Here is a 20,557-nt window from a genome sequence, read left to right as displayed (position 1 = left end):
GCAAAGTGCTGGGACATTCCCTGAAGTGTAGGAAAATGAGGACAGATTTGATAGAGGTATACAAAATTATGATGGGTGTAATATAATATAAAAGCAGACTTTTCCCACTGAGATTGGATGTGACTAGGTCATGGGTTAGGGTTAAAAGGTGAAATATTTAAGGGGAACTTCACTCCAAGGGTGGTGTGAGTGTGGAACAAGCTGCCTGCAGAAGGGGTGGATGTAGGATTGATTGCAACATTTAAGAGACATTTGGACAGGTACATGGATGGGAGGGGTATGGAGGGCTAGGTCAATGGGACTAGGCAAAACAATAGTTTGCTATGGACTTGATGGGCTGAACTCCATGTTTCTGTATCCTCTGACTCTATGATGCCTTGTGGGGCTTTTATAAATGGTCCACAGTTGTGCCAATTGTTGTAAAACAAAATAGCAGGCACGAAGATGGCGCTCTAGCACATTCACCACATCGCTGGCAGTGATTTCTGGAACTGGACCCAATTCCCCTCAATAATTACCCTGGGGTACTAATTAAACCGTAATGAGTGAGAACACATGCATTAATTAGTAATTAATGTGTGCTGGCGTGAGCTTTAGCAGACAACAGAAAGAAAGTGATGCATAATCTGCCACTTACTGAATCCCTTGAAGTTCCTTCCTCAGGTACAAATGCAGCTGACTGCTTTATTACGAAAGGTGAAGGGGAGGACAAAATTGGCAGAAGACTGCCCTACTTGTGTGAGGCTGGTACATCAGAAAAATTAAGACCAATCGATTCAATACGAATACTGTAGGACCTGTATCGTTTACTCCCCCATTCAATCCACACCATCTTTTACAAAGTTCAAAGTAAATTTATTATCATAGTACATACATCTCACAATATACACTGTGCAAAAGTCTTAGGCACACATATGTAATGAGGGTGCCTAAGACTTTTGCACAGTATTGTAGTAGTTTATATATTACACTGTACTGCTGCCAGAAAAAACCAACAAATTTCATGACATATGTGAGAGATAAACCTGACTCTGATATGGGTCTCTATTGTGGACTGAGAGTGGGAAGGGGGCAGGGAAAGGGGAATCATGGTTGGGAAAAGGGGAAGGGAGAGGGGAGGTAGCGGGAAGTACCAGAGAGACATTCTGTAATGATCAATAAACCAATTATTTGGAATCGAATGACCTTGCCTGGTGTCTCAGGGCTGGATGTGTCTATATCTACACCTGCCCCTACCCCTGGCATTCCCCCTCTGCTACCTGTCCCACACCCCTCCCGCAGCACTCCACCCTCGCTATTCCCAACATTCTTTGTTCCTGCCAGGTTTACAAACTTGCTCTCTGCTCCATGTTAACAAATACACTACTGTGCAAAAGTCTTCAGCACCCTAGCTATATATACTGCACGTGCCTAAGACTTTTGCAAAGTGCTCGACTACCCTGAGATTCACTTTCTTTTGGACATTCACAAAAACTTGATAGAATCAATGAAAAAAACTGCATACAAGGACAGACAAACAACTCGTGCAAAAGACAACGAACTGTGAAAATACGGAGATAAATAAATAACAAATATTCAGAACGTGAGTTGTAGAGACCTTGAAAGTGAGTCTGCAGGTTGTGGAACCAGTTCAGCGTTGTGGTGAGTGAAGTTATCCACATTGGTTCAGGAGCCTAATACCTGGTAATACCTGTTCCCAAATTCCCCCCCTCCCACTATCCAAAACCTATCAACTTCAATCTTAATGAACAGACATGCACAGATTTCTTGGTAAAGGAATTTCTCCTTATATCGATCCCAAATGATTGATTCATCCCCCTTGCTCTTTAACTGCTTCAGTTCCTTCCTGTCTCACAGAGTCAGAGACCTGAAATCCAGTGTTGCCTGTGCAGAGTTAGACCACTTTCCCTGTGACTATATGGTCCTCCCCCAAGGCGTTCTGGTCTCACCCTACGTACAAGACCTAATAGGTTAACTGGCCAATGTAAGTTGATAAATTGGTTTATTATTGTCACATATACCGAGGAAGAGTGGAAACTTTGCTTTGCATGTCATCCATACTGCTCAGTTCATGACATCATGCATTCAGTCAGATGGTACAAAGGAAAGGCAATAACGGAATGCAGAATAAAGCACGTACCACCAATCTCAACAATAACTTCTGCCTCACTGACATGGACTCCTGGCCTCAGAATCTAATCAAGGGTGTGATGATGGGCCTCAGTCTAACACATCGACTCTTTACTCCTCTCCATAGATGCTGCCTGACCTGCTGAGTTCCTCCAGCATTTTGTGTTTGTAACTCCGGATTTCAAGCATTAGCAGAATCTCTTTCATTTATGTCCTCACAATCTAATTCACTTCCACTTTATCATTTCCCTGCACTGCACTTTTTCCCGTAGATTTTATATTTCATTCTGCATCGTTATTGTTTTACTTTGTTCTACCTCAATGCACTGTGTAATGATCTGACCTGTATGAACAGTATGTAAGACAAGTTTTTTTTCTTGGGGCATGTGACAATAATAAACCAATTCCAATCTTCATCCAAGGCTTAAGATCTCCGGCTCTGAAACTGTCCTGGAGAATCCCCGGGACCTGGCCAAGAGTGCAAAAAAATCAGGGGGTTGAAATAAAAACCTGTAGTCAGTGGCCACTTTATTAGGGACACCTGCTCGTTAATGCAAATATCTAATGAGCCAATCATGTGGCAGCAACTCAATCCATAAAAGCATGCAGACATGGTCAAGAGGCTCAGTTGTTCACACCAAACTTCAGAACGAGGAAGAAATGTGATCTAGGTGACTTTGAATGTGGAATAATTGTTGGTGCCAGGTGGGGTGATTTGAGTATTTCAGAAACTGCTGATCTCCTGGGATTTTCATGCACACCAGTCTCCAGATTTAAAGAGAATAGTGTGAAAGGTAGGATATGGGGGAAGGAAAGGGTTACAAACTGAAAGGTGATAACAGGTGAGGGGGAACATGGGTAGGTGGAGGAGGGGGAATGACATGAGAAGCTGGGAGGTGACAGGTGTAAGAGGTAAAGGGCTGAAGGAGCAGGAATCTGATAGGAGAGCAGAGTGGATCATGGGAGAAAGGGAAACTGGAGGGACACCAGAGGAAGGGGATAGGCAGGTGAGGAGAAGAGAAGAGATGGAAGTGGAGCCAGAATGGTGAATGGAAAAGAGAGAAGGAGGGAGAGGGGACAAATTGCCGGAAGTTGGGTGAAATCAGTATTCACATTGTCAGGTTGGAGGTCACCCACACGGAATATGTGGTGTTGCTCCTCCAACCTCATGATATTATACATAAAGAGAGAAGCGAAGGAGGTGAGGAATAACCAGAAGTTAAGAGAAATCTTTGTTAATTGCCATGAAATAAAAAGCAAGAGTTGACAGAGCTTGGAAATACTGAGCAAGTCAGTCAGTAGCCACAAAGAGGGAAACAGAGTTGAAAGGACAAATTATCTTGCATTGACCTGAGAATCACCTCCATTTTTCTCTCCTCAGATTTTCCCTTATCTGCTGAGTATTTTCCAGTATTTTTTGTTTTCATTCTAAGGGGGGGGTGTAAATGTTTAACCAGGCCTCTGTTTGACCACTTTTCAAAGTGTAGTCAATAAATATTTGCTGATATTTTCCAAAAGTGTACAAGTAATAATTCATTAGATGGCAACTTCATTCAACACCTTTGTAACCAATTCCATCAGTTTGAGCTTTATCTGCCTGATAACAGACAGAAACGCTAAAGAACACTTTCATCCTGCCCACCTACGGTTAACCCTCAACACTTCCTAAAGACTGCAGGCAATCCTTTGACATTCCAAGCCCAAGAAATTTAAGAGAGAGAATGTCTGTGTTGAGGGAGCAAGAGACTAGGCTTATGCACAGAGGAAGACACGGACAGACAGAGGGGGAAAAGGGGGAGGGTGGAAAGGTGGGGGAAAGGAGAGAGGGGGAGGAGAGGGGGAAGGAGAGGGGGGAAGGAGAGGGGGGAAGGAGAGGGGGGAAGGAGAGGGGGGAAGGAGAGGGGGGAAGGAGAGGGGGGAAGGAGAGGGGGGGAGAGGGGGGAAGGAGAGGGGGGAAGGAGAGGGGGGAAGGAGAGGGGGGAAGGAGAGGGGGGAAGGAGAGGGGGGAAGGAGAGGGGGGAAGGAGAGGGGGGAAGGAGAGGGGGGAAGGAGAGGGGGAAGGAGAGGGGGAAGGAGAGGGGGAAGGAGAGGGGGAAGGAGAGGGGGAAGGAGAGGGGGGAAGGAGAGGGGGGAAGGAGAGGGGGGAAGGAGAGGGGGGAAGGAGAGGGGGGAAGGGGGAAGGAGAGAGAGGGGGGAAAGGAGAGAGAGATTAAGTGAGCCTGAAATGGGAAGGGAAAGGAGGAGGAAGGAGGGAGACTGAGACTATGAGACTAGGTGCAATGAGAAAAGACTAATGACAGAGAGTGGAACTAAATGTTGAAGGGATGGGGAGAGAGGGAGAGGGGTGTGGGGAGCAAGGGTGGCTGAGAGGGAGATGGTAGAGGAGAGAGGAGGAAAGAGCAACAGAGGAGAAAAGAGGGACAGAGAGGAGAAAAGGGGAAGAAAGAGGGTCAGAGAGAGAGAGGGGAGAGAGAATGACAGAGAATGAGAGCAAGCATAAGGGAGACTGAGAGCGAGAGAGATAGTGCGAGAGGGAAGGAAAGGATAAAAAAAATCAGTACTAATGTCCAGTCGGTGACAGCTTTGACAGCCTGGCTCCTTAATTCCCTTGCTTTAGTCCCTTAATCTGTCATCTTTATCGGGCTGCAATGTGCCAGGCAGCATACAGAAGCCCTCCTTGTGATCAATCTTAACATTACAGCTGACAGAATGGTGCTAATAACTTATCGATCTAATGTTTGCCCAGTCCTGCTGGGCCCAGAGCTTGTCATTGATTGGTTTGTGACTTCCTCTGGGAGAGGCAAGAGCACTTTAATGGTCTCCACGTTCTGTGGGTGGGTGGTTCTGAAAGAGCCCGCGTTGAGGGTTGGGGAGGAGTGGGGGGAGAGAGCAGAACAAGGCAGAGTGCCCACTCCCGAGCGAGATACCAACAGAGCTGAGAGTGGCAGGGCCAGAGCAAAATAGAAATTCAGCTTCCATCTTCAAATGAGTTCACACACACACACACACTGACACACACACATACATGCACGCACTGACACAATGACACATACATGTGCTGATACAGCCTCTCACATGCACACTGACATACTAAAACACTGGCACAAGAACTGACATAGGCAGACTCACACATTTATTTAACACACACAAAATGCTGGTGGAACGCAGCAAGCCAGGCAGCATCTACAGGAAGAAGCACTGTTGATGTTTCGGGCCGAGACCCTTCGTCAGGGCTCACGAAGGGTCTCGGCCCGAAACATCAACAGTGCTTCTTCCTGTAGATGCTGCCTGGCCTGCTGTGTTCCACCAGCATTTTGTGTGTGTAGCTTGAATTTCCAGCATCTGCAGATTCCCTCGTGTTTGCATTCACACACCTATTAATTTATTTACTTATTGAGATTCTACATGAGCCGCATTAAGTCATGGTTTAACCATAGTTTAATCACAGGACAATTTACAATGACCAATTAAGCTAACAACCTGCAAGTCTTTGGATTATGGGAGGAAACCTGAGAACCCAGAGGAAACCCAGGTCAAGGGGAGAACGTACAACTAACACTTGCAAAATGCTGGAGGAACTCAGCAAGCCAGGCAGCTTCAGGATAGGCATCCCACAGAAGAGACTTTAGACAAACTCCTTACAGACAGCAGCAGGAATTGAACCCAGTATGCTGGTACTGTAGAGCATTGTGCTAACCACTATGCTACCGGGCCAACCCAGCATACAAGTGCTCTCTCTCACACACACACACACACACACACACACACACACACACACACACACACACACACACACACACGGAACAGGCACAATTAAACAGAAATTTACCTGTGTACACACACACACACACACACGCACAAGACAAGCATGCACACTCTATCACTTGACTGCCCCCTCCATACTGACGAGCCCTTGCACACATACAACACCTACAATATATCTGCTTAAATCTAAAAGCATCAAAGGATTAGACTTGCTGCTTATTAAACGTGTATTAATTGGCACAGATGTACTGGCTGCATCTGAGGGGATGAACAGCAGTCTGATTAAACGCAATCTAAGCGAGCCGCCTCGCCTCGCCGGAGGCCACGGCGACTGGAGGTCCGACCACAAAGCTGCAGCAATGTCTGCTCTCCAGAAAGAATCGCCACCGACTACCACCCAGCCTGACCCCGAGGCTGCAGCTAAGGCAACGTTACCCGTGATGGGTCACCTCTCATGTCTTCCTCTCAAATTTAATTATGTCCTTTTTTTTCCCTGTCAAGATTCCCCTTTCTTGGGGTTGTGCCTACTGAAGCATTCTGGCCTTATTGCTGTCTACACACTCCCTGCCTGATCGACAGCAACCTTTGACATGCACTTCCCAGAAGTAAACCTCTCCGATTTGGGAAATCAAATAATTCACGTCACAGTAAACCCACAGGCTGTAAGAGAAATTGATTTTGTCCCTAATTCAACAGCATACTCTGCGCCTCTCTCTGTAATCAAAACTCGATTATACAGAGTCAAAAATAAGTGCATTGTGACCAAGGTTTTAAACCCTTGATTGCGAAGGTAAATCTTCATCATTATCTCTGTTAAACTCTTCCAATTTGGAGTTAATGTTTCCAGATGACGGGATATGTACAATGACAGACAGAGAGAGATCTCTCTAAACATGTGCAAAATGCTCCCATCCATGTTAATGAGATCTCACTGTATTTAAAGTCATCCACGGTTCAGAGAATCTCCAGCAATGAATACAGATCACCACTGCATAAAAAGATTCTGCCGATGCTGGAAATCCAGAGCAACACACTCACAAAATGCTGAAGGAACTCAGCAGGCCAGGTAGCATCTATGGAAGGGAAGAAACCAGTCAATGTTTCAGGCCAAGACCTTTCATCGGAACTGAAAAGGAAGGGGAAACAAGCCAGAATAAGGAAGTGGGAGGAGGGGAGGGAGTACAAGCTAGCAGGTGATAGGTGAGACCAGGTGAGGGGCAAGGTCGGTGAAAGCAGGTGAGTGACATGGGGAGGGAGATGAAGTAAGAAGCTGGGAGGTGATAGGTGGAAAAGGTAAAGGGCTGAAGAAGGAGGAATCTGATAGGTGGGACCAGGTGAGGGCCAAGGTACCTGGTAGCTGGTAGAGGTAAAGGCTGAAGAAGAATGAATCCAATAAGAGCGGAGAGTGGACAATGGAGAAAGAGAAGGAGGAAGGGCACCAGAGAGAGGTGATGGGCAGGTGAAGAAGAGAGAAATGAGAGGGGAAGAAATTATCAGAATTTAAGAGAAATGGGTGTTCATTTCACACTATATTTATTTATTTATTTAGAGATACAGCGCAGACAGGCCCTTCTGGCCCCAGATACACTACTCAGAAACCCCCCCTACTTAACCCAAGCCTCATCGCAGGGCAATTTATGATGACCAATTAACTTACTAACACGCATGTGTTTGGACTGTGGGAGGAAACTGGAGCAGCTGGAGGAATGCCACGTGCACACAAGAAGGACGCACAAAATTCCTACAGAGGATGCCAGAAATGAACTCCAAACTCCAACGTCCTGAGCTGTAATAACATCATGCTAACTGCTACTCTACCATGGTGCCTCACAGTAGCTCAGTGATAATAAATCTGATTTGGATTCAGATTCGGATTCCAATTGTCCAGCTGAGCAGCTGTGATACATTTCAACACAGTCCTGATAGCCAACTTTTCAATGTGATTTCAGGGACGCTGAAGTTTGATTCAGTAAGCAACTCCTGAACAGAGATACTCCTTCAGGGTGAAGACTCCGTCTCACAGCCTCGAGCATGGATGGCACATTTTTTGTAGAATCAACCTTATTCACATGATTTATGGAAGAGCTTCTGCATGGAATTGGAAAAAGCTGCAGAGGGTTGCAAACTCAGCCAGCTCCATCACGGGAACTTGCCTCCCCAGCATCAATTACACCTTCAAATGGCGATGCCTCAAAAAGGCGGCATCCATCATTAAAGACCCCCATCACCCAGGATATGCCCTCTTCTTGTTGTTACCATCAAAGAGGAGATACAGGATCCTGAAGACACACACTCAACGATTCAGGAACAGATTCCTCCCCTCTGCCATCAAATTTATGATGGACAGTGAACCCATTAATGCTACCACATTACTTTTGCTCTCTTTCTGCACTACTTATTTAATTTATTTTTATGTTTATACTTCTTATCGTAATTTACAGTTTTTTATGATTACATATTGCATTCTACTGCTGCTGCAAAACAACAAATTTCCTGGCATGATCTAGTGATATTAAACCTGATTCTGATTTTTTAAATTCCACCATAGCAATCGGGCCAGAGAAAAGAGGGAATGTGTTGTCCACCTTGACAGTCCACTCAAACTATGAAGCGGAAAGCCTCGAGTTTGCTTCGACTTCACTCTTGAGGAGATTGAAATAAAGTGCAAATTGGTTATTGCTGGATACTCAGAGACATGGAGTGTTGGAATCCTTGCCTCAACTGAACTCCTGGTCCCAAGGGGAAAGATCTCGGCTTCCTAGATAGAGGGAGATAGCCTGGAATTGGTTTATTATGTGCGTACGTACACGTGTACACACACACACACACACACACACAGGGGGATCTCAGTAGGTCAGGCAGATTCAGTGAAGAAAAATAAGAAGTCAACGTTTTCAGGCCAAGAGCCTTCATCGGGACTATAAACACAATCTCTTGTGTTTATTATGCTCTTGTATACCTAGATACAGAGAAAAGCTTGTCTAGCGTACAGTTTATACAGATCAATTCATTACAACAAGGCATTGAAGTTGAACAAAGTAAAACAATAACAGAGTGCAGAATAAAGTATAACAGCTACAGAGAAAGTGCAGTGGGGGCAGACAAAATGGTGCAAGATCGTATTGAGATAGAGTGTGAATTCGAGAGTCTACTTTATCATACAAGGAATCTATTCAAGAGCTGTAACACTGGGGTAGAAGCGGTCCTTCAGCCTGGTGGTTTATGCTTTCTGACTCTTGTCTCTTCCACTCAATGAGAAGAGAGAATGTCCAGGGTGGGAGGGGTCTGGGATTATGCTGCCTTCTTTACTGAAGCAGTGAGAAATACCTCCATGGAAGGGAGGCTGGTGTTCAGCTGTGTCCACAACTCTCTGCATTTTCACACTCCCTTCCTGATGGCCAGTCAAAGTAATAATGCAGGAGGAACCCTGTGCCATTGAAAGAAAGGTTGCAGCCCAGTGTGGGATATTTTTATTTATTTATTTATTTAGAGATACAGCACGGAAAGGGGCCTTTCGGTCCCTTTGAGCTGCACCACCCCAGCAGACACGACAACTGCGATTTAAGCCTACCCTAATCACAGGACAATTTACGATGACCAATTAACCTCCCCAGACTGTGGGAGGAAACGGAGAACACAGAGGAAACCCACACATTCCATGGGGAGAAACTCCTTACAGAGGACGTTGGGACTGAACTCTGAACGCCAAGGCCCGAGGCTGCAACAGCGACGCGTTAGCCACTATGCCAGCGTATTAGTGAACTGGGAAAATCCAGACAGAAAGCCCTTTTGATCCCTTGCTGGATCACCGGTCTGAAGTTGTTGCAAGGAATTGCAGCAGACAGAATTAGACAAACTGGATCAGAAGACTGAGCTTGTTTATAGACACAGATCCAGCTGACCAGAGAAGCTGTAAATCCTTACTTAATGCACAAACCTTCAGATTTTCTCCCACACTGTGTTAGACAGCACGGCCTGCTCATCCCCTGAACGCGTGTCTTTCCCAATTAAGATTCAAAGCAATCACTTCAACTCAAGTTAAGACAGATGCACTCAACAAAACACCTTGATCAATTCAATGCAATTCAAACCTACCTACCTCACTTCTCCTCACCTACCTATCACCTCCTCATGGTGCTCCTCCACCTTCCCTTTCTCCTATGGTCCTCCCTCCTCTCCTATCAATTGCTTCTTCAGCCCTTTACACCTCACAGCTTCCTACTTCATTCGCAACCCCCACCCACCTTGCCCCTCACCTGGCCCTATGTATCAGATTCCTTCTTCTTCGGTCCTTTACCTTTCCCAACTATCTCCTCCCAGCTTCTTACTTCATTCCCCCCCCCCCCCACCCACAGACTTTCACCTATAACCTTCCAGCTTGCCCCCCTTCCCCCACTTCCTTGTTCTGGCACCTTCCCCTTTCCTTCCCAGTCCTGGGACTCAGCCTGAAACGTGAACTGTTTATTGATCTCCACAGACGCTACTGACCTGCTGAGTTCCTCCAGCATTTTGTGTGTGTTGCTCTGGATTTCCAGCATCTGCAGAACCTCACGCGTTTATGACCTTGATCTATTTTGTGGTTCTTAAGATCTTTAGGGGTGTATGAACTATATATATTTTGGTTCAACGGACTGAGATGATTTGATATGAGACTAGAGAGGCTCTTTGGAAGGTTGTTATGTAACTGATAACCCTCTCTCTATTGGTTACAATTCTACTCTGTGAGTTAGAATCCCGGCAATTTGCACAAACATTTAGATAATTATTTTTTGAAAGCCATTATTTTCTAAAACGCCTGCTCTCAGAAATCTTGACAGGATAGTAACAGATGCCTTATTACAAGTTGCACTCTGATCATTTGTTACAGAGAACCGTCGTGAGGCCAAGATTTTTATCACTCAAGCTCTGACACAAACAGAACTGATCTGTCACCTCCCAACTGAAGCAGAAACTGTTCAGAACACATTAGCCAGTTTCCTGAGGGCGGAAGGAAGAGACAGGAAGTGCTCAGTCTAACAAACGGCGTCCTGCCGACCTGGATCTCTCCAATCCGCGGTTCTCCTGTCTGTATGGCCTGATTAAAGGAGCATTTCAAAGACAAGTCAAAGTCAATTTATGATCAAAGTGTCGATATGTCACCATATACTACCTTGAGGTTGATTATCCTGCATGCATTTGCCAGGAAAAGAAGAAATAAAGTAGAATTTATGAAAAACTGTACATTCAGTGGCCACATTATTATGTATATCTGTACACCTGCTCACTAATGTAAATATCTAACCAGCCAATCAGAAACTTAATGCATAAAAGCATGCAGACATGGTCAAGAGGTTCAGTTGTTGTTCAGACCAAACATCAGAATGTAGAAGAAATGTGATCTAAGTGACTGACTGTGGAATGATTGTCGGTGCCAGATGGGCTGGTTGGAGTATTTCAGAAACAGCTGATCTCCTTGGATTTTCACACAGAACAGTCTCTTGCATTTACAGATAATGATGTGAGAAGCAAAAAAAAAGCATCCAGTGAGTGGTAGTTCTATGGGTGAAATTGCCTTGTTAACAAAAGATGTCGGAAGAGAAGAAGAGAATGGCCAGACTGGTTCAAGCTGACAGGAAGACAACAGTAACTCAAATAACCTCATGTTACAACAGTGGTGCATCTCTGAGCATCAAACCTCAAAGTAGATAGCCTAAAGAAGAAGACCACAAACATAAACTCACTATTTGTTCCACGTGTACAAAAATTAAAGACTGTCAAACAACGATAAACACAAGGGATTCTGCAGATGTCAGAAATCCAGAGTAACACACAAAATGCTGGAGTAACTCAGCAGGCCAGGCAGCATCTACAGAGAGGAATAAACAGTCAACATTTCGAGTTTTTACACTTCATCAGCTCAGAACATTCACTGGCAAACAACTAGCTGAGTCAAGTCACTTTTATTGTCATTTCAACCATAACTGCTGGTACAGTACACAGTAAAAATGAAACAACATTCCTCCAGGACCATGGTGCTACATGTAAAACAAGACAAACTGTGCAATATATTTTATATAGGTATGTATGTGCACACACATACGCACACACAATACAAAAAGAAATTAATAATAATAAATAATTAAACAATAAATATCGAGAACATGAGATGAAGAGTCCTTCAATGTGAATCCATAGGTTGTGGGAAGGACTCTTCATCTCGTTCTCCATTTATCGCTTATTTATTATTACTATTTCTTTCTTTCTTTTGTATTTGTAGAGTTTGTTGTCTTCTGCACTCTGATTGATCACCCAAATGGGTGTCACCTTTCACTGATTCTGTTATGATTATTATTCTATTATGGATTGAGTATGCCCACAAGAAAATTAAACTCTGGATTGTATATGGTGACATATATGTACTTCGATAATAAATTTACTTTGAACTTTGAAGTTAGAAAGGTGGAAGAGATTAGGGCTGAAGGAGGAGGTATCTGATAGGAGAGGAAAGTGGACCATTGGAGAAAGGGAAGGAGGTGGAAGCTGGAGGAAGGTGATGGCAAGTTATGAGGGTGGGGTAGGAGGAGGGGTGATAGAGCCACCAGACACGGAGGGGAAGCAAAAAGGATGCTGCCTGACCTGCTCAGTTCCTCCACCATTTTGTGTGCGTTGCTTTTCTCAAAGAAACATGACGGTGGAGTTCAGGGTTGTGGGGAAAATGCACGTGGGTGGAGCTGAGGCCACGGCCAGATCGGCCGTGACCTTATTGAATGACAGAGCTGGCTCAACGGGAAAGGTGGAAGCACATTAGCAGAGGGGTTAGTGCATTGCTTTTCAGTACCAGCCAGCGATCAATGATCAGGGTTCGATTACGGCCTATGTCTGTTCTCTCCATGACTGTGTGGATTTCCTCCAGGTGCTCTGGTTTCCTCCCACAGTCCAAAGGGTCAGTAAGTCATGGACATATTATGCTAGTGCCCGATACCTGCAGGCTGCCCTCAGCACATCCTTGGACCGTTGACGCAAATGACACATTTTACTCTGTGTTGCAAAGTACCTGTGACAAATAAAGTTTTTAGTTACGGCAACATAGCAGTTAGCACAACGCTATTACAGCTCAGTGTGTTCGAGTTCAGAGTTCAATTCTGGTACCCTCTCTGAGCAAGTTTATACGTTCTTTCCTGTAAGCATGTGAGTTTCCTCCGGGTGCTCCAGTTTCCTCCCACAGTTCAACAACATTCTAGTTAGCTGCTTAATTGGTCATTGTAAATTTTCCCATGATTAGGCTAGGGTTAAATAGGTGGGTTGCTGGGCAGCACCGCTCATTGGGCTGAAGGGCCTGTTCTGCACTCTCTTTATAAAAAATAAAATAAAGCTAATCTTTAAAAAAAAAGCTTCCTGCTTCAATTGCTTATGTTTTTATGCAGGACATTCTTTGAGAAGACCTGGCCACAGCAGAGGGACTGATACCGGGATGTGCAACAACTCGACAGGCTTCCCTCAGGACTGGAAACTGAGAGGAGCACAGAGCGGTGCTGAGGGCTAATCACAGCGAGTGAAATATCTCAATTGCCGCGGCAGCTATCGCTGGCTCCAGCTCCGATCAATACAGCAATTAGATTTTATCAACACTGAGACCACAACCCGTGCATCAAATTCTTCCAGCAGACGCCACACTTCACCGCATGGCTGGGAGCAGGGGGCTCTGCGAGCTGGTCTGTCACTGAACTTTGGAAACACTCAGACATAATTGAGAGAGAGAGAGAGAGAGAGAATGGTCAAGTAAGGGGCAAATCAGCTGCATCACACATTACTTGATCAATATAAAATCGTAAGATACAGGAGCAGAATTAGGCCATTCAGCCCATTGAGTCTTCTCCAGCATTCCAACATGGCTGATTTATTATCCCTCTCAACCCCATTCTCCTGCCTTCTCCTTGTAAACTTGGATGCCCTGATTAATCAAGACTCTATCCACCTCTGCTTTAAATACACCCAATGACTTGTCTCCATAGCCATCTGTGGCAATTAATTCCACAGATTCACCCTCTGGCTAAAGAAATTCCTCCTCATCTCTGTTCTACAGAAACATCCTTCTATTCTGAGGCTGTACCCTCTGGTCCTAGACTTCCCCGCTATATGAAACATCATTTCAAACATCAGTTTCATTTGCTGAAACAAATTCACACAGAGATACAACACCAAAGCAGACCCCTTGGCCTACCAAATCTGTGCGGATTATCAACCACCATTTCAGATTCAGGTTCAGGTTTATAACATGTACATCAGTGATGCAACCATTTCGAATGCTCTCCACAGTAGATCTGTAGAAATTTGCTAGATTCTTTGGTGACATACCAAATCTCCTCAAACTCCTAACTGACATGCCTTCTTTGTAATAGCATTAACACATTAGGCCCAGGATCCATCTGCACTGATCTACAAACCAAGGGCAGCTTCCAGCAGCCAATCAATCTACAAGCCTATATGCTTTTGGGATGTGGGAGGAGATCCAATCAGCCAAGGGAAAACCCACGTGGCCACAGGGTGAACGTGCAGACTCCACACGAACAGCGTCGGAGGTCAGAGTTGAATCCGGGTCACTGGAGTTGTGGGGCAGCAACTCTAACTCGGTCCAACCAAATTATTCTGGGGGCTGAGAGGGAGTTGGTGGTGTGTGTTGAAATGTAAACAAGATGCTTAGGAAGCAACAGGAACAAAAAAAATTAGAGCCAGCCATGAGAAACATCTTATCGCACCAGCAATGATAAAGATTCTGGAAATCTTCCAGCATCTTCACTGAAGACAGCTGTGAGCAAGAAATTGCAGAGAATTTTTGTAGCTACTTGGGCTGAAGGTAGACAAAAGCCTGTATCTGGTACAGCAAATTGAATGCACAAGGATGTAAGAAGTTCCAGACTGTAGTGGACTCTACCCAATACGTGACTAGCACATCCCTCCCCCCCCCCCCATCAGTAGTATCAACAGAAGTTGCTGCCTCAAGAAGGCAACGTTCATCATCAAAGATCCCCACCATCTTCTCACAGTGACCATCGGGTAGGAGGTTCAGAAGCCTTAAGTCCCACACCACCAGGTTCGGGAACAGCTGCTTCCCTTAACCACTCGGTCCTTAAACCAAACAACACAACCCAATCACTACAGTTCAGCAACACTATGCCCATTTTGAACACTTTGCACTAAACTTGACTGTTTTCTTTTTAAATTGGCCCCTCTCCTCTTAAAAGTGTATATTAGATAGATAGATAGATAGATAGATACTTTATTCATCCCCATGGGGAAATTCAACTTTTTTCCAATGTCCCATACACTTGTTGTAGCAAAACTAATTACATACAATACTTAACTCAGTAAAAAAATATGATATGCATCTAAATCACTATCACAAAAAGCATTAATAATAGCTTTTAAAAAGTTCTTAAGTCCTGGCGGTAGAATTGTAAAGCCCAATGGCATTGGGGAGTATTGACCTCTTCATCCTGTCTGAGGAGCATTGCATCGATAGTAACCTGTCGCTGAAACTGCTTCTCTGTCTCTGGATGGTGCTATGTAGAGGATGTTCAGAGTTATCCATAATTGACCGTAGCCTACTCAGCGCCCTTCGCTCAGCTACCGATGTTAAACTCTCCAGTACTTTGCCCACGACAGAGCCCGCCTTCCTTACCAGCTTATTAAGACGTGAGGCGTCCCTCTTCTTAATGCTTCCTCCCCAACACGCCACCACAAAGAAGAGGGCGCTCTCCACAACTGACCTATAGAACATCTTCAGCATCTCACTACAGACATTGAATGACGCCAACCTTCTTAGGAAGTACAATGGAATTATTTATGGTTAACTGAAAATTTTCTTGTGAATGTGGCTTGTCTGATGCTGCGTGCCTGGAATGCTGTTGCTATGAAGCTTTTCATTGCACCTGTGCAGACTAGTTATCCTCATCATTACGTGCCCTGGGCGATGAAGGTCTCATGACCATGACTGTTCTTGGCAAATTGTTCCACCAAAGTGGTTTGCCATTGACTTCATCTGGGCAGTGTCTTCACAAGAAGGGTGACCCCAGCCATTATAAACACTCTACAGAGATTGTCTGCCTGGCATCAGAGGTCCACATAACCAGGACTTGTGATATACACCATCTGCTCCTAGGACTATCCACCATCTGCTCCCATGGCTTCACATGACCCTGATTGGGGGGGGCGACTGCAGGCTAGTGGAGGGCAGGAGCACCTTACACCTCCTTTAGTAGAGATGTATTTCCACCCCACATACAAGTACTTGTGCATATGACAATAAACGACTTTAAACACAACCAAGTCCATCAGGCTACCCCCATGGACTCTGTCTACACTTCCCACCAGCTCGTTGAGTGTGCATCTTCAGGCTCCTGTACCTGAAATTACTTTTAGGTCATTTTATTTGGAGATACAACACGATAGCAGGTCCTAACGCCCCAAAGAGCCCGCGCCACCCGACTACAACCTCATGACCTATTGACCTACTATCCTGTACATCTTTGGAATGTGGGAGGAATCTGGATCACCTGGAGGAAACCCATGCGGTCTCAGGAAGAACGTAAAAACTCCTTGCAGTCAGCAGCAGAATTGAACCCAGGTTGCCGGTACTGTAATATCATTACACTAACCATTACACTGTCCATTGGTCTTCTGATACCATGTGTCTCAGTATCTGCCTTGTTCACTTACTAAGGTACTGAAAAAAGGCTTTAATTTAGAAAAAAAAAACACCTTTCACAATCCATTGGAACCCTTGCAGGTTTTCTTTTCCCCCCAGAGCAAATGATCTCCTGCACCAAACCTCATTGTAACAGCAGTCAGCAGACAGTCACTGTGCTTAAGGAGGTAATGGCAAGGAAGGAACAAAACCTCTCCATGGATTTACACTCAGTGGGCATTTCACTGGGTACCTCCTATACCCAATAAAGTGCCCATTGAGTTTATGTTCATGGTCTTCTGCTGCTGTAGCCCATCCACTTCAAGGTTCGAAGTGTTGTGAGTTCAGAGATGCTCTTCTACACATCACTGTTGTGACGTGTGGTTATCTGAGCTCCTGTCAGCTTGAAGCAGTCTGGTCATTTTCCTCTGACCTCTCTCATTAACAGGATGTTTTTGCCCGCAGAATTGGATTTTTTTTTGTTCTGTAAACTCTAGAGACTGTTGTGCATGAAAATCCCAGGTGATGCAGCAGTTTCTCAGATACTCAAACCACCCCATCTGGCACCATCAATCATTCCACGGTCAAAGTCACCTAGATCACATTTCTTCCCCATTCTGATGTTTGGTCTGAACAACAACTAAACGTCTTGACCATGTATTGAGTTGCTGCCATAATTGGCTGATTAGATCTTTTCATTAATGAGTAAGTGTACAGGTGCACCTAAAGTGGAGCACCTAATAAGGCATACCTTATAAAGTACTTCCGGTATGATGGTGGCACACCCCAATGCAGTGGCCATTTGGGGTCCAATCAAAAGTGCATTTGTTTATCTTGTAAGTTTGCGATCACAAGTCACTGTAGGATACTAAGAAGATCAAGTACTGCAGGACTACCTCATGGCGAAGGAGATAGACTTATGACATAGCGTTGTTGTGTTATTGCCTGGACTTGCTGCACTCCATTGTGCCAAGACGGTATGTGAACCAATAAATGGTGCAAGTGATTATCGTAGACGTTTTTATTGGGATCGCAAGACCCTCTTCGACATTTGTAATGTACAATACTGCAAATCTGTTTATTGGCGAGACCAAAGGTGGGGGAGTTGTGTCGCCTTGGTTATGGCAAGGATTAGGCCTCAGCCATGGGGTCACCTTGAAAACAGGGGGCTGTATACCACCACCCAGGGGCCACTGCTGGGTGTGCTGGAATCATACTGGGTTGAAGCTGGCTCCTCCTGTTGGTGCTGCTCTCCAGTGTTGGCTCAATAGAAGAACAAATTGGACCAAAACAATCTACAGAAATGCCAATCAGGAACTGGAGTTGTATTAATTTTATTTTGCTTTGTGGCTCTATGTTTTTCTGAAATTGCAACTATATGTGCTATTTGTAGGGTGCTGTGTGCTGTAGGTAATGCATTTTGCACCTTGGCCCAAGATGAACATTGTTTTGTTTGGCTATATCCATGTATGGTTAAATGACTATTAAACTTGAACTTGACCACTGAGTGGGCATGCTACACGTGACAGTAAAGTTACAGATGATTGGGGATGGGTAATTTACCCTTGCTAACAATGCCCACACCAGTGAACGAAACATGAATGAATATTATCACTTTAAAGATAACCACCTCCTCAGAGATTCCAGAAAGCTGCCAGAATAGAGCCAGGAACATCATGAAGGACCTCACCCACCCTGCTCATGGTCGATTTGCCCCACTCCCATCAGGAAGGAGGCTACATAGCATCAATGGCAGAACCACCAGACTCAAAAACAGCTTCTTTCCCCAAGCCGTAGAGCTACTGAATATGTCCACCACTATTTTATCATTTCCTGTCAGAGTCACCTTATGTACAGACACTCCTGTACTCAGTGTCACTTTATGGATGTACAATCAATCTATGTATATAAGCTATCTTATGTATTTATATTTATTGTTTTTTTATTATTGTGCTCTTTATCTTATTGTGGGTACTTTTGTGCTGCTTTGGATCCGGAGTAACAATTATTTTGTTCTCCTTTACTCTTGTGTACTGGAAATGACATTAAACAATTTTGAATCTTGGAACATCAAACACAGACCATCAAACTAAACACATGAAAATGGGTCAACGTCTCCATTTGCAGGGCATTCAAAGGGAACCATAGACATGCTTCAGAGAACTGAGAAACTGAGCAAAATCACAAGGCTACAAAGAACAGTCTCACCTTCGCCAAATGAACAGTGCAAACCAGATTGGTTTGTGTGGTATTAAATAGCCCTGGCCCGTTATCGGCTCTTCCACTTTAAAAACCCTCCTGCATAGGTTTCTTCCTGAACTGCACAAATCTGTCATCGTTGGATATGACAGGCAATCAATCATCATCGACTGTTCACTGTGCACTCAACCTCTGTGTTACACGACGCTGCCTGGCACCTGTCCTGCTCTGAGAGCAAGGAGGTCTAATTGAACCAATCATCTGCCTCTGATGCAGGAAAGCATTGTGGCATACTCATGTTGTGCCGCGTGTGCATGGAGGACAGTCTGTCTACATAGAAATACACGTTCTTGCCCACACATTCTTTCACTGACCTCACCATTCCTTCCCTAACCTCAGCCGCCTCACTTGCTCACCCAGTAAGTCATGGAACTCTAGAGCACAGAAACAGACCCTTTGGCCCATCTAGTCCATGCTGAACAGTTACTCTGCCTAGTCCTACCAACGACCCACCACACCCGGGCCATTGCCCTTCATACCCCTCCCATTCATATGTACTCACCCAATCTTCAAACCTGCACCCATCACTTCCACTGGCAGCTCATTCCACACTCTCAGGACCATTTGAGTGAAGAAGTTCCCACTAAGATTTCCCTTAAATATTTCACCTTTCACCCTGAACCTAACTCTTTTTTTATTGCTACTTTGTGCAATTTTGATCGGGGTGAACTGGCTCTGTGGCCTGGAGTCAGCAAACAACACACCGCTAAATTGAACTGAACTGAACATTCCTAGACTGTTCAATGACCCAGTGGTTGGGTGTTCTGTATTCTGTGTTTTTCACTCATTTATTGATGTTTGTACGATTCGTACTTTTTTTTGGGCTTTGAATGCTTGATGATTTCTCTGAACATGTATCATGGTGTTTCGTTGTTTTGTGGCTGTTTGTGGGAAGATGAATCTCAGAGTTTGTATACTGCAAACGTATTTTGATAATAAATGTACTTTGAATCTTTGAACCTATGACATCTAGTTCTGGTCTCACCCAATCTCAGTGGAAAAAAACTGTTTGCATGTACCCTATCCATACTGCTCATGATTTTGTATATCTCTATAGAATTTCCCCTCTTTACTCTACACCCGAGGGAATAAAGTCCTAGCTTATGCAATCTTTCCCTATGATTCAGGTCCTCAAGTTCCGACAACATCCGTGAAAATTTTTCTCAGTACTCTTTCAAACTTATTGATATCTTTCTTAGGTAGATGACCAGAACTATACACAATACTCCAAATTTGGCCTGACCAACATTTTATACAACTCCTGTAGTCATTGCCCTGATTTATGAAGGCCACTGGGCTAAAAGCTCTCTTTATGACCCTATCTTCCTATTTTCAAGGAAAATGCTTCTAACTGCTCACCAAAGAGTAGGGAGTGATATTCTTTCTCAAGTACATCTACACACAATGCAGTGCAAGTTCAAACTTCAAAGTAAATTTATTTATCATGTTTACATTGAAACATAGGCAGCATGCCCACAATGCTGGGCAGAGCAACACAGAACACAAGCAACAAAACAACCACAGCAAAACAGGGTTTTGCACTCTCTCGCACTCGCACTCACACACACTCACTGTTCTCTAACCCCAGGACCGGCAGTCTGTTTCAGCCTCTACTGGATTCGGGCTCAGACTAAGAAGCAGAGACTTAAACTCTGACCAACGTTCCTCTAATTTTTTTTTAACATCTGCGTAGACCAGCCATTGCTCTGAGCTGGAAATTATTTTTTTAAACACGGCCTG

At 44.6% G+C, this 20,557-nt stretch overlaps 1 protein-coding gene across 18 annotated transcripts in view; it reads right to left on the bottom strand.

Annotated features, from left to right (window-relative positions):
• The window catches only part of samd11 (sterile alpha motif domain containing 11), a 337,921-nt gene that overhangs the window by 123,541 nt on the left and 193,823 nt on the right, over positions 1 to 20,557 (bottom strand). The window lies entirely within an intron of this gene.

Source organism: Hemitrygon akajei, chromosome 29 (assembly GCF_048418815.1).
Source record: "Hemitrygon akajei chromosome 29, sHemAka1.3, whole genome shotgun sequence".
Taxonomy (NCBI): Eukaryota; Metazoa; Chordata; class Chondrichthyes; order Myliobatiformes; family Dasyatidae; genus Hemitrygon; species Hemitrygon akajei.
This window is presented reverse-complemented; position numbering and strand designations above follow the sequence as displayed.